The sequence below is a fragment of the Artibeus jamaicensis genome, unplaced genomic scaffold, assembly GCF_021234435.1.
Source record: "Artibeus jamaicensis isolate MK-2021 breed Jamaican fruit bat unplaced genomic scaffold, CSHL_Jam_final scaffold_369, whole genome shotgun sequence".
Taxonomy (NCBI): Eukaryota; Metazoa; Chordata; class Mammalia; order Chiroptera; family Phyllostomidae; genus Artibeus; species Artibeus jamaicensis.
The window spans coordinates 26,109,871-26,122,970 of record NW_026522042.1 but is presented as its reverse complement, the minus strand read 5'-3'; positions in this window follow the sequence as shown (position 1 = coordinate 26,122,970).

Genomic DNA, 13,100 nt, shown 5'->3' with positions numbered 1-13,100 from the left:
AAAATCAAACAATGCATTTCATTATAATAGTACAGTAAGTGGGCAAGATGATTATTTCAAAAGATGACAACTTCTCTAAAAAGACTGAATATGAAACTAGAAACATAAGGAAAATTGATAAAAAGTACCCATGAGAATAAAAGTAACAGCAACTAACCTTATACTTAATGGTGGAAAATTAAATTCTTTTTTCCATAAGATAGAGGAAAGATTTCTCCAATTTGGTCATTTTATTAAAGACCTCAGAAGACTCCACAGAGCATGTTCACATAATACTTTCATTTATAGGCAAATATATGATGAAGTAAGGAAATGAGAGTGTAGGCAGTGTGGGTTTGAGAAGTAGTTAGGTAAAAGGTCCTTTTTATGCCTATAAATACAGAAACTCTGTCTCTAGGGTAGACCTCCAAGGTATGGGTGAAGTGATGATTTTGGCTTATGCCCCTCTGGTTAACTAAGCTGTGCTGTCTACTCAATTATGTTAGATAGAGGCCATCGAAAATAAAACTAGCCTTGGTGATACAAATAGAATTTTGAAATTTAATGTATCACAAATACCATAGCCTTCAACTTGGTCAACAACCAAAAAAGATATAAAGCCATTCCCAGGGAAAAGTGTACAGCCTCACCCCACTGCAGTCCAGCTGTGAAATAATTGTGCTCTCGATGATTAAGAAACAAGGTAAGCGTACCCATTCTTAACATGTCTGTGCCACATCGTACTGGAGGTCCTAGCTATTTTAAGGAGGAAAGGGAAAAATATTAAAAGGCATGGAATTTGAAAAGAAAGAAGAAAATTGTCTCTTCTTACAGACAGCATCACTGAACACATAGGAAGAGTAAGAAATTCACCACATGACTGAGTAGATATAACAAATGAATTAAGCAAAGTCCACAGATACAAACTAATATACAAAAATCAATAGCATTTTTACATACAAGGAGATATAATTAAAATATAATAAATGAAAATATTTCCACTTTAATGATATCAAAGGAATCTCAGAGGGTGGGGAGAGCAGGTTGATAGCTGAGAGTAAAAGAGACCACAGGTGATCGTCCTCTGTGGGAGGGAACTGAGTATTTAAATGGTGGTGAAAATAGACCAATAAAAGGAGGAGTTTGAAAACACTGGAATACATTTGTGACTGAACAGCGCGGGGTCCTGCTGCCCTCCGCCCCCTCCAGGCAAACTTCCGGAGGCAAAGGTTTGATGATAAGAGAAGAGTATTTATTCAAAAGCTACACAATTTTGGAATAATAGCTGTATTAGTCTCTTAAACCTATCAATCAAGGCTATACTCCATCTTCTAAGTCCCTGTGTTATTTCCCCAGTTAGTTGTTAATTAAACTATCTTATTTCTATAAGATTAGTTTATAAACTAAAACAATATAAAATACAAAAGCTACACAATTTTAGAAGAATAGCAATACTCTGCCTCAAAGTCCATCCCCTCTAGGATACCCAACACCTAAAGAAGAATATCCCTGCCACCCTACTCCAGGCTGGCCTGATCCTAGGCTGCTCCCAGAGTCCCTTCCACCAGCCAAATACTGTATTCAAGCAGCTGCAGCACCATCATCCTGACATCCTCCAGCACCAGAGCCCTAGAGCCATTCTCTGCCCTCCTGTAATTTTTAATCTTCCAGCCCATAATTTCATGTTCTTTGGAGTCATCAAGCTTCTCAGCCAGTCTTGCCCTAGACTGTTTACCTCAGGCAACCTCCTCCAATGGCCCCTTCCCAATCCTCCCCAGAGACCTGCTGAGATCGTCCTGTAACAAATTGATATACAATGTTATGAGAATATCTGAAAAGAACAGATGCATTTTAAATTGAGAGTAGAGTAAAAATACCGATTTGCATAGTAGAAGAAACAAGTTTGTAATTAGGATGGTGAAATGATCATATATATATACATACACACACACATATATGCTATGGGAGCTTAGGTTAATATTATAAAGTTCAAGAAAATGCTTATGGTTTTTATATTGCTAGACTATGGAATATAAAATTAGTTGCTGAGAACAGAGGAGAGAAAGGAAACACAAATACTGAAATATTTGTTTCTGAATATTGGAATGAGTACAGAAAGGGAAACTGAGGAAGTTTGGTGGGTGGTATGAGAGGTTTTTTTTTTCTTTTCAAATATACATAGACATTTATTTAGTTTTTTTTTTGTTGTTCAGTTACAATTGTCCTACCTCCTTCCCTACTGCTCATTCGTTCCCTGCTCCCTATCATGCCCTACACTGTCAATACTACCCCCCCATTGTCCATGCCCATGAGTCCTCTATTCATGGTCCTTGCCTTGACCTTTCCCCTTCTTTCCCCATTACCCCCCCTCACCCCTCCCTTCTGGTCCCTGTTAGTTTGTTCTTTATTTCCATGTCTCTGGTTCTATTTTGCTCACTTGTTTGTTTTACTGATTAGTTTTCACATGTAGATGAGATCACATGGCAGTTGTCTTTCACCACCTGGCTTATTTCACTTAGGAGATCTTCTTGATGTTACAAATCAGAGTGACCATGACCTGTTCACTTGCAATTTTTCTCTAAAGCTGGTCAGTAATGCAGTTGCTAGATTTACTTGGCTAAAATATACTAGAAAAGTGTAATACTGGTATTGTTTAAAAAATACAAGTATTAGATAACAAAATCCAACCATTTAAGCAAGATATGAGAAATAATGGGTAAAAAGTTAACGAACAGAATGTCCTGATTTGCTCCATATCTGGTGCACTAGTAGAATTAAAGTGAAAGGGAAAACTTGTGAATATTTCTTCATTTTCGTTCTATAGGAAAGTGATTCCTTTTTATTGTCTGGTTTTATCTTAAAGTCATTAAAGTCCAAGGATGTGGCCCTGGAATCTGATGATTGAAGAAGAATGGAGACCGTGCTTGCTACAAGGGTAGAGAACACAGGGTGCAGCGTGTTGTGGGGATGTTTAAATCACTTAAAACACTGGCACGATTAGCAGATAGAAGAAAAAAGGTAAAATATATATAACATGGTTCCCAGTGAAAGAAATACATTGATTTGAAGTTACAATAATATGAAGAGAGGAAGTTGAAAGATCTTATTTAGCTCAAGTTTAGTTGACTAGAACAGAGAATACTGATATATGAATTTTGGAGAAAAGGGCTGACGTTATGGAATTAAATGAAACTTAAGAAAATAAAATCCCGTATGTGTACATATGGCAGTTTTTGCAAAATTTCGTAGAAAAATAAATGTTAAAAAATAAAAGCTCCATAACAAGATTAAATTGTGCTTTTTCCAGGTAGGTAATCTAATTCCTCAAAATAACACTGAAAATACCACAGTGACTTTAGAAAAACAAAAGGATTCAATCGATTCAAGAAGGGAAAATAATTCCAGAGATCCTGTTACCAGGTAGGTTCAGAAACCTGATCACTAAATAAAGGGATAGCAGAGAAGACTGGAGAAAGCAAGACAGGGATTGTAGTACAATATAGTTGACAAGTTAAGAGTGCTTTCTTGAGTTAAAAACCCCTTGGAGGTGTAGTGCTCCTGATATTTCAAAGGTGTGTTAACCTAGATTCACAAAAACAAAGGACAGGGCTGGCTTAAAACCTTTCACTAGAGAAGTTGTAGGCTTGGGGAATGACTACCCACCATGACCAATTAGGAATTTGTGATGGGATCACCTGTGAGGTTACTTTCCACAGAACTCCTTTTATTTGTCCACAAGACAAAATTTCATGGAAACAGCAATATAGTGGTTTAACTTTGGGGAGGGTCAGAATGAGAAAAAACTTTCCAGAGGATATCTAATCTGCTTTTTTAAAAAATGTATAGTTTGAAAGGTGGAGAAAAGAGGAACTGAAATTCCAAGAAGGAGTATTTGCAGAACTGTGAGTTGTGAGAAAGCAGAACATGTTTGCAAAATGCTTGGAGCCAGCTGGGTGTTAGTATGGCAAAAGAAAGAGTGAAAAAATTGAGAGAGAAAAGAACCGAGTTTGAGAAAGAGTTTGAAACAAATTTGTAAATGTCGAGCACCACTGCAAAGAGACTATGAGGAAACCATGGAGGTGGTCAAAACCCACAGAACAGCAGTGTGTTTGTGTGAGTGTGTGTTTACAGCAATGGTGGCAATTTGGTGTCCTATGGACTGGGTAAACAAGGGCCTTAAGCTGAGAAATTGAAGATAATTTTTAAGTTCACATCTTCAGGTAATTAAATTCATTTTTACTTGTGAATGACTTCAATAAAGTATTAATTAAAATTAGACCAAGTTGACTCTTTAAAGAGCAAGTTCAATATGGAGTCAGATTGGTTCTTTTTATCCACGCTGCTGTGTCCCTGTTCTCTGCTCATAGTGCCTCACTTACTGCTTTCAGATCATCATCCTTGTTTGTTTGCTCACTTGCTTGTTTACATTCACACTGCCAAATTTTGGAAGACAATCCAGTTAGGCACAGACTTTTCTCCTCTTACACTGAAGTTACAAAAATGTGTTCAAACATTGAATGGCACTGATTCAATTCATTATTACTGAAGTAGGCAGAAGATTGCTTTCAAGCAAATTTTGGTTTCTCATTCCTGGTCATGGAAAGAAAAAATATAATTCATGAAAATGGATGCAAGTAAAGAAGCATATTTAAAATATGTTGTGCTCCACAACTGATATAGTTCTCCAAGGCAATGGTTTTGTGTGGATTCCCAACAGTAACCAGCTGCTCTAAAGGTACGTGTGGAGCATTTCCATGACAGTGGAACTGACCACTGCTGACCCCAGACACCGTTAACGGAAGTACAGTGATGAACACACAGATGCAGCAGACTGGGCCTGTGCCATACACCTTGATAACACTGCACACAGTGTTACCAACGCATCTCACTAATGAGCAGTGAGAGAATAGAAAATGTATTCTATACAATATTAAACAGAATTTTCTACAGTTATCTGACTTAAATGTATTCTGAGTCATTACATCATCATTTAAATGAGTAAGTACAAACTTTGACCTATACTAATTTCTTACATGATGCATAAACAATTTTATGATTTAAAAATCTTTCTGATTTTATTGTAAAGTGATAACAATAATTAAAATAACTGTAGGTAAAAGTACAATAGCATCTTAGTATTTTTAATAAAAATTAAAAAACAAAAATGATAAAAAGTCTTGTTAAATATACTTAAAGGTGTCAACTGTACTGTTAGTTCATTCAGCAAGCAATTACTGAGAGGTGCTTTTCTGTGAGCTGTGTTCAAAGCAGTTTAATACATGTTAGGTGTATTAGAGCAAGCAATGCACAAATTAATTTTAAAATTCACTGTTTTAGGTGGTCATAAATGCTACAGAGATAATAAAAGTAAATACAGTAGAATGGGTTGTAGATTGTGTGTGTGTTCGATGGTGGGGGTGGGCACAAGAACATTAGATTATAAACAGGGAAGGTTTGACTGAGGTGGTGACCTGTGGGTAAGACCTAAAGGTACAAAGAGGAGCCTTATGAAGTTTCGGGAAAAAGCAGACAACAAAGAACACAAGAGATGCAAATGTCCTGATATGAGAGGTTGCCTATAACAGCAAGAATCACTAAAACTCCCATATGGTTTAAAGAAAGTAAGGCAATGGCGTACTAGTAAGCTGACTCTAAAAAAATGATTTTTAGTGTCTCCCATGATTAATTTCAAACTACCACCATGATGTTATAGAAGAAGAAGTTGGGATAGATGCACAGGTCACATTCTCATTAGCTTGTTCCTGTGACCACAGCACACCACTGGAAAAGAGAGCTGGAGCCTGGGTTCAAGGTCTCAGGGGCCAGGTATAGATGAGGTAATGTAGCAGCTTTCTTCCATGATATGATCTGATTTCTTCCTCTATGTAATATGGGAACTCATTGGATGGTTTAAAATCTGCTTAATTCATAAAGAATACAATGTAAAAGTATAATAATATAAATACCCAATTAGAGCTTGTGAAATATGTCTTTCTTATTAAATATGAAAGCACTCGTGAAAATTAAACAAATCTCAAATTTTAAAAATCACACATATAGCAAGATTAAAGGGTGACTCATTCAGGGGAAAATTTATAGGAAGCATAAAAGGTGCCAATTAACTTGGTTTTTGTTTGATTAACTCTAAGAGAACTACTTCTTTTCCCATTTCCTGTCACTGCTAAATGTACATTGAACTAATATTTAAAGATAGGAGGGGAGCCAGCTTTCCGTCTTACTAGCCTCAGGCAGGAAATGTGCTATGAATCATATACATATTACTTAGACCTCCCTCTTCAGTTTCAACACTGTTTATCTGAACATTCGGCATTCCTTCAAAACTACTTTTATGGCTTAGATATACCTCTGTATTTGGCAGTGGAAGTGAAGACAATCATCCAAGATGAATAATGTTATTGTTCTTCCTCAAAGAAAAAGATATCCATATCGGTTCATCACTCTCTTGGATCTTTATAATCTCAAGGGAAGTTGGTCACTTTTACCCAAGGCCAAGTCCTCAACATGTGTTCCACATTTCTTCTCTTACCATTTATCCAGGGACCTTTTCCATCCTAGTTTAACTCTTTATCCTTTAACATAGTCAAATATAAATACAATCAGTCACTGCAATATTCATAAAGATTTTTCTCCATGTTCCACAGAGTTAAAGCTGTTTCCTTCTCTTCATGAAAAAGCTTCTAAATATAAAGTAGAAGTTATGGTTTTACACGTTCATTACTCATCGGTCATGTTTCCACTGCCATGTGGCTCCCAGTTCACACTCTCATGGGATTATCCGGACTAAGTCTCAAAGCATATCCTGAATCTCAACGTTCCTTGGGAAATTATAGTCCCTACCTTTTCTAAGCATTGTGTTATTTCACCAAATTCACTGCCTTGCATCTTCTTAATCTTTTCCCTGATAATCAATTGCACTCATTATTTTCTTCTTTCTTTCCAATGGTTCCTTTTCTGATTCTTTTTTTTTTTCGGTCTCTTCCTACCCATCCCCAACCCAAATGGACGCATTCTCTCTTCTATTTTTCCATATTGTATATACTCGCTCACTATATCTAAAAATTTCTTATTCTTAAGCTTGTCTAAATATGTAATTAGCATATTTTCCTGATATCCTATGAGTTTCACAACCTTATTTCTAACAGGGGATGTTATGTGCCTATTTAAAATGACCAAAATGTGCTCAACATCTCTAATCATCAGGGAAATAAAAACTAAAACCTGATAAGACACCACCTCACATCTGTTGGTAAGACTATTATAAAAAAGACAAGAGATAACAAGTGTTGTCAAGGATGGGGAGGAAAGAAAATGCTGTCTACTGCTAGTGAGAATGTACGTTTTTGCTGCCATTCAAAGAAGCAGTATGGTAGTGTCTCAAAAACCCCAAAATAGAACTATTTGATTAAATCTCAGAGAACTACTTCTTTTCACCTTCCCTGTCACCACTAAATGTACATTGAACTAATATTTAAAGATAGGAGGGGAGCCAGCTTTCTGTCTTACTAGCCTCGGGTGGGAAATGTGCTGGGCTGTGATTCATATACATATCACTTAGACCTCCCTCTTCAATTTCAAGACAGGATATAAAATCAGGGCTTTGAAGCTATATTTTTATTCCTGTGTTCATTGCAACATTACTTCACGATGGCCCAGATATGGAAACAATTTAAGTGTTCATTGATGAATGGAGACATCAGAGCATGCATATAAAGAGATACAGTGTCCAGTACAATGAAGGCAGACGACACTACTGTGTTATAACCATCAAACTTGTTAAGAAACTAGAACTTAATTATTCCAACCACTAAAATGGTAATTATGTGAAGTGATAAAGGTGCTAATTATCACTACAATAGCAATCTTGTTACAATATATGTTTCAAATTAACATGCTGTACACATTAAACATTGTTATCAAATATACTTCAATAAAATACATATTAGGAGAATTATTTTGATTAGCATACGTACTCCTTTCTGAAAAGTGCAGTTTCTTTTGTCTTAGCTGTTGTGCCTCGTCTGCTTCATTCTTGAGACCTGGAACTACCTGTATTTCTGAAAGGCACTCTTTTATTGCTTATTTGGGGTTTTGTTTGTTTATTTTTTGTTTTTGTTTTTTGCCATTCTCTTTATCTGCTTGCTGTATTGGATGTGTTATTCTTAACTCTATAACAAGACAATAGAGTTTATGTTTGTGGTTTTTTTGTTTCAACTCTGTTGTGAAAAAAGTATAGAAGCCATCGCTTCCATCTTCAAAAAAAGTAAAAAGATGAATATATTAAAAATACATTTTAAAAAATCTATCAGAAAACTGTGGTAGCAGGGCAAGCTGCCATATGTATTTTGGAGAGAAATGTGAATGCCAAAAATCACAGCTAAAGTCAGCTCACTGGAAGCAGAATCTGCTAAGGTGATGGGAGAAACACTTAAAAGGCACTTTTGATGGACTGCTAGAGGCTGAGAGTAGATTACTTTGAGAGCTAAAAATCCCCGAGGTGCCTGTGCTAGGAGGCCCCCAGATAATCATAGGTTTTACCCACTGGAGCTCTACTGAGCTCTGACAGTAAGGATGGCAGAAAAATCCTGTGGAGTTTGGGGCAAGGAGTGGAAAAGTAACCAGTCTGAAATATGCCCAAAGTACTCTTTACAACAAAGATGTGCCCTGGAAGGTAGACTGAGACTCGTTAGCCCGAAGGAAGGGACAATGAAACAATCCAGTCCACACCAGATTTTGCTCCAAAATGGGGGGTGCAGAGAAGGGAAAGAAACACTTCCATGGGACATGGCCCCAGGACTCAGAGCCACCAAAAGAGGAAGTAATATCAGTAAAGCATGTTTCTAACTTAGGAAACTACAAAATGAAAAGTGAGGAGCAATGTAAAAGTAAAGCAAGTAGAAGTAAATGTGAAAAGAAAAAGAGCAGAAACCAATGTAACTAAAAACAGGTAAGCAATTGTGAAAAATTAATAAAACCAAAATCTAGTTCTTTTAAAGATCAATAACATTTATAAATCTTAGCTAAGATAACCAAGAAACAAAGAAAGACACAAATTACTAATTACAGAAATTAAAGAGGCTATCTTACAGACATTAAAAGGATAGTAAGGGAATATTATGAACAATTCTGTGATCACAAATTTGATGACTTACATGAAATGGACCAATTTTTAAAAGATACAGACTACCAAATCTGTACCAAATCTTCTATAAGAAGAAAAACACAAGCTATTCTGATACTGTAAAGTTGGATACATAATGCTATAAATCTGTCAAAATTAATAGCTATATAACACAAAAAGCAGAGTTTACTATAATATATAACTTAGTTAATAATTTTGGTTCATTAATTGTAACAAATATACTACAGTAATGCAAAGTGTAAATAACAGCTGAATTTGTGAGGAATGAGTAATATAGAGAAACTCTCTGTATCATGTACTCAAATATTCTGTAAATCAAAACTGTTTAGATTTAGGTAAGAACTGTCTCTTAATCAGAAAAAAACTTTGTTTTGTATCTTCTTAAAACTTGTCTTTTATTGTAAACAAAATTCCTATAAATCCATTATTTGGTAGTATTATTGCCAGAATTTGGTGGCAGAAAACTTTCTCCTGTTTTAATGTACATGTGAACCCCATGCCATTTTGAATTTTTAAAAAAATATTTGATTAGTCATTAAAATGTTGGCATACTTTTGGATTTCATATTGCCAATTAATTAATTTTAGTGTAGAAATGTAAAATCTGAGCCTTTTTATAACGGAAACACTTTTGCTCAGTGAACTTACCCTAACAGGATGCTGGCTATCACTTCCCAGGAAAAATCAGAGGAAAGGAGCCTGAGGTGCTACTTGCAGAAAGGTATGTGGTGAGTGTGATTGGCCTGATTTGTGACCGGAGGACCTCCTTGCTTAAGCTCACAGAACTTAATTCGGACCATATCTCCAAATGGCAGGTTTTCAATCACTTGTGCTGTGCTGAAGCACCTGACCAGATTTCTAAATGAGGCATTGTCTTTTAGAGAGGCAGGCAGACTCCCAGCTCCTCTGGGGAATTATCTTTTGAAGTGGATGTGGCAGCAGCACTGAAATAAAGAAATTAATGGAGGAAATGAGGCCACATTGGGGAAAGTGGAAATAGAAATGTGTCCTTCAGACAAAGCAAGAAGAGTCCCAACACAATTTGAATTAAACAGAGAACAGAAGTGGTGCTGGATATCTTTGGACAGTGTTTCTCCATTTAATATAGGGGGCAACAGAAAAATAAATCTCAATTAAAGGACTTGTGCAACCCTCAAAAATGGGGAAATCTAAGTATTATTTAGAGATGCAAAAGCCAGAATCCATTGGAAAGTAGACAGAAGCTGAGTGCAGCTGTGCATTTGCCAACACGAGGCCAGCTCTGAGCCCTCCTAGAGCACCCTGGATACTTGCACACCAAGGTTAATGAGCTATAAATATGTAGACAGTATGTATTTTCAATGTAAATACAATCTTAAAACTTTTAACGCCCCATTTATGTCACTTGTTTTTGTTTGAAAATAAATCCCACCTGAGCGCCCTTTAAACAGACAGCATCTCCCCAGACACAGAGTCATTTTTTTATCACTTGATACAAGGTTAGGGGAGCAGGAGCTTCTTTATCAACCGCTGGTCCAGGAAGAGCAAGGACATCACAGTGGGCTTTGGATTCATGCAGTGATTTATCCCATGATTTCTAATGAGACATTCTCCAGAGACCAGAGATGAACATCACAATAGCCCCTGGAGAAATTAAAATGTAAACATCAGAGCTATAGCCTGTAATTCTGATAAGAAACTGACAACAACAAAAAATCAGATATTATAATGATCATTTTTATTAAGCCATCAAAGAGCCAACTTCGAATTGGCTAAAATCTAAGAAAGGACCTTGCAAGGAGAAACCAGTGCCGTATCGGCTCCACCCAGGGAGACCACAGGTAGGAACCACTGCCCGGACCCAAGCTAACAGGGGAGAAATCTAAAGAACTTTCAACAAACTGCTAAGAGCTGAGTGTGAGCAAATGTGAGACCACCTACCACAGAACCTGCCCTCCGTAAGGACCGTCTGACAGTGTGTCCATGAAAGCCCCTTTCTCGACCATGACTCTTCTCTGTCAGGCATTCTAGGAATTGACTGACCACAGCAGATCCTTGACTCCTAACTTTGAACAATTGCGTGAACAGTTTAAAAATGTCCCGAAACTGCTCACTGACTTGGCTATAGTGAATGCTGAAATAATTATAAATTTTACTTGCTTCAAAACACCTTGAAATTAAGTGAGAAAAGCATTGGAGCAATGTAATAAAATAATACCCAGTATCAGATAGGTGGGAATTTCATGAATAACCTTATGTATGTACTTACCCACTACCCCTAACGTTTCATGTATGGGAACCCAAAATGACTTCTCCTAATGAGGAACTGAGGAACTGTGGCAAGCAGAACAAATACAATGGCATTGGTCCAGGCAAGATAGCATCAGGCATATAGAAAAAAATGGAGTCACTCATGTCAACCAAGATAGCTTCCAGTCAGTCATGGCACTTTGATTCTGGCACACCCAAGATATCCACACACAGACACATCTACAGAGGGGGCACACCTACTGATAGGTTCCTGAGGGACTCTTGGCTCTGAACCTGGAATTTTCCAACTGGTCTGAGTGCCAAGTTTTCCAGTATAACTGGGGTGGACTTCAGACCATCACTGAGACAGTAAATCTCCCACTATCAGTTGCTGCTCCATGCTACTCTAGGCCACGTGCTGCTGAAAGCTCTGCTGATCTAATCCCCAGAACTTCCCTGCTGCCTGAGGCACTGCTCCAATCAGATGGAGACACCAACTCATCCTTCCACTCAGCAGCCTTGGGCCTTGGATCTGGGCACTTAGATCCATCTTCCTTGCAAGACACTGCTAGCGCATCACCTGCTGCAGTGTCTCACAGACCTGGGACTGAGACTCTGAAATTCAGGGTCGTTCATCCCTACTGATCACTGCATATTAACTGTGTGTGACATTATAGAGCATAGGATATTAATGTAATGTTGATGCTCTATCTCATGTGAACCAGCATTCAACAGAAGCTGAGTTTGAGCAACAGCTCTTATAGCTCACACCTCGTTCTTTGCTATAGAGGGGTATGGGCTTGGTGACCTACTGTATTTTGCGGTGTAGAAAGAGCACTTTTTTGCCCAAGTTTTTTAGGAAAAAATAAGGATTATACATGGATATATGTGGATAACACTAATTCTGTATCTATGTGAATACTTTTAATTCTTTGATTAATGCATCTGTGTTAATAATGTCACTCTAGAAAGCAATAATGATATCTGTGTGCAAAATAATACCCTGGAATATGACCATTGGTTTTGTTTCTAAATATAAATAAATAAATAATTGAATTAAAAAGTTAAAATGAAAGATTTTTTTCTGAAAGTTTGGGCCAAACATGTGGGTGCTCAGTATACATGGGAGCACATTATACACAGCAAAATACAATACTTCCCCAGAGCTGGAGGTGCACCCAAGCTTACGGGGAAGACTATAATGTGACCCTCCTCCGGAGATCTGGCCCATGGGGTCGTATTGAGGCTGCTTCAAGACAGAACCGGCACATTGAAAAGCTTTATAATGGTTATTCTGTTTACACTAGGAATGTGGCTTGGGGGTGCTGGCTTTGAAATGGGTCCATTTATTTTAATGAGCAAAATTGTTTTAGCAGGATCTGGGAGAGGCTAAGTGAGAGTGGTCACTAAAACAGGCAGAGGGTCTAGACTGCTAACCGGAACATTCTGACCCTCAGTGACCTCTGACAATAACAACTATATTGTCAGGTCCTTGGAAGAAAAGAAATGATCTGACATCAATAGGCCCGCTCCAGGCATATTAGATAGCAGTAGAACTCTAGGTCTGGCAGGTAGAAATCCGAATTGAGACTTGACTCATAGCAAATAGAGACTCATTGGCCCGAAACAAACTTTGCAGGTAAATCAATTCAAAATTCTAGAGTTTACCAAGTAAAGGTGAGGACAAACATATTGAAAATGAATCACTTAGTGCCTCACAAGAATGTACACCT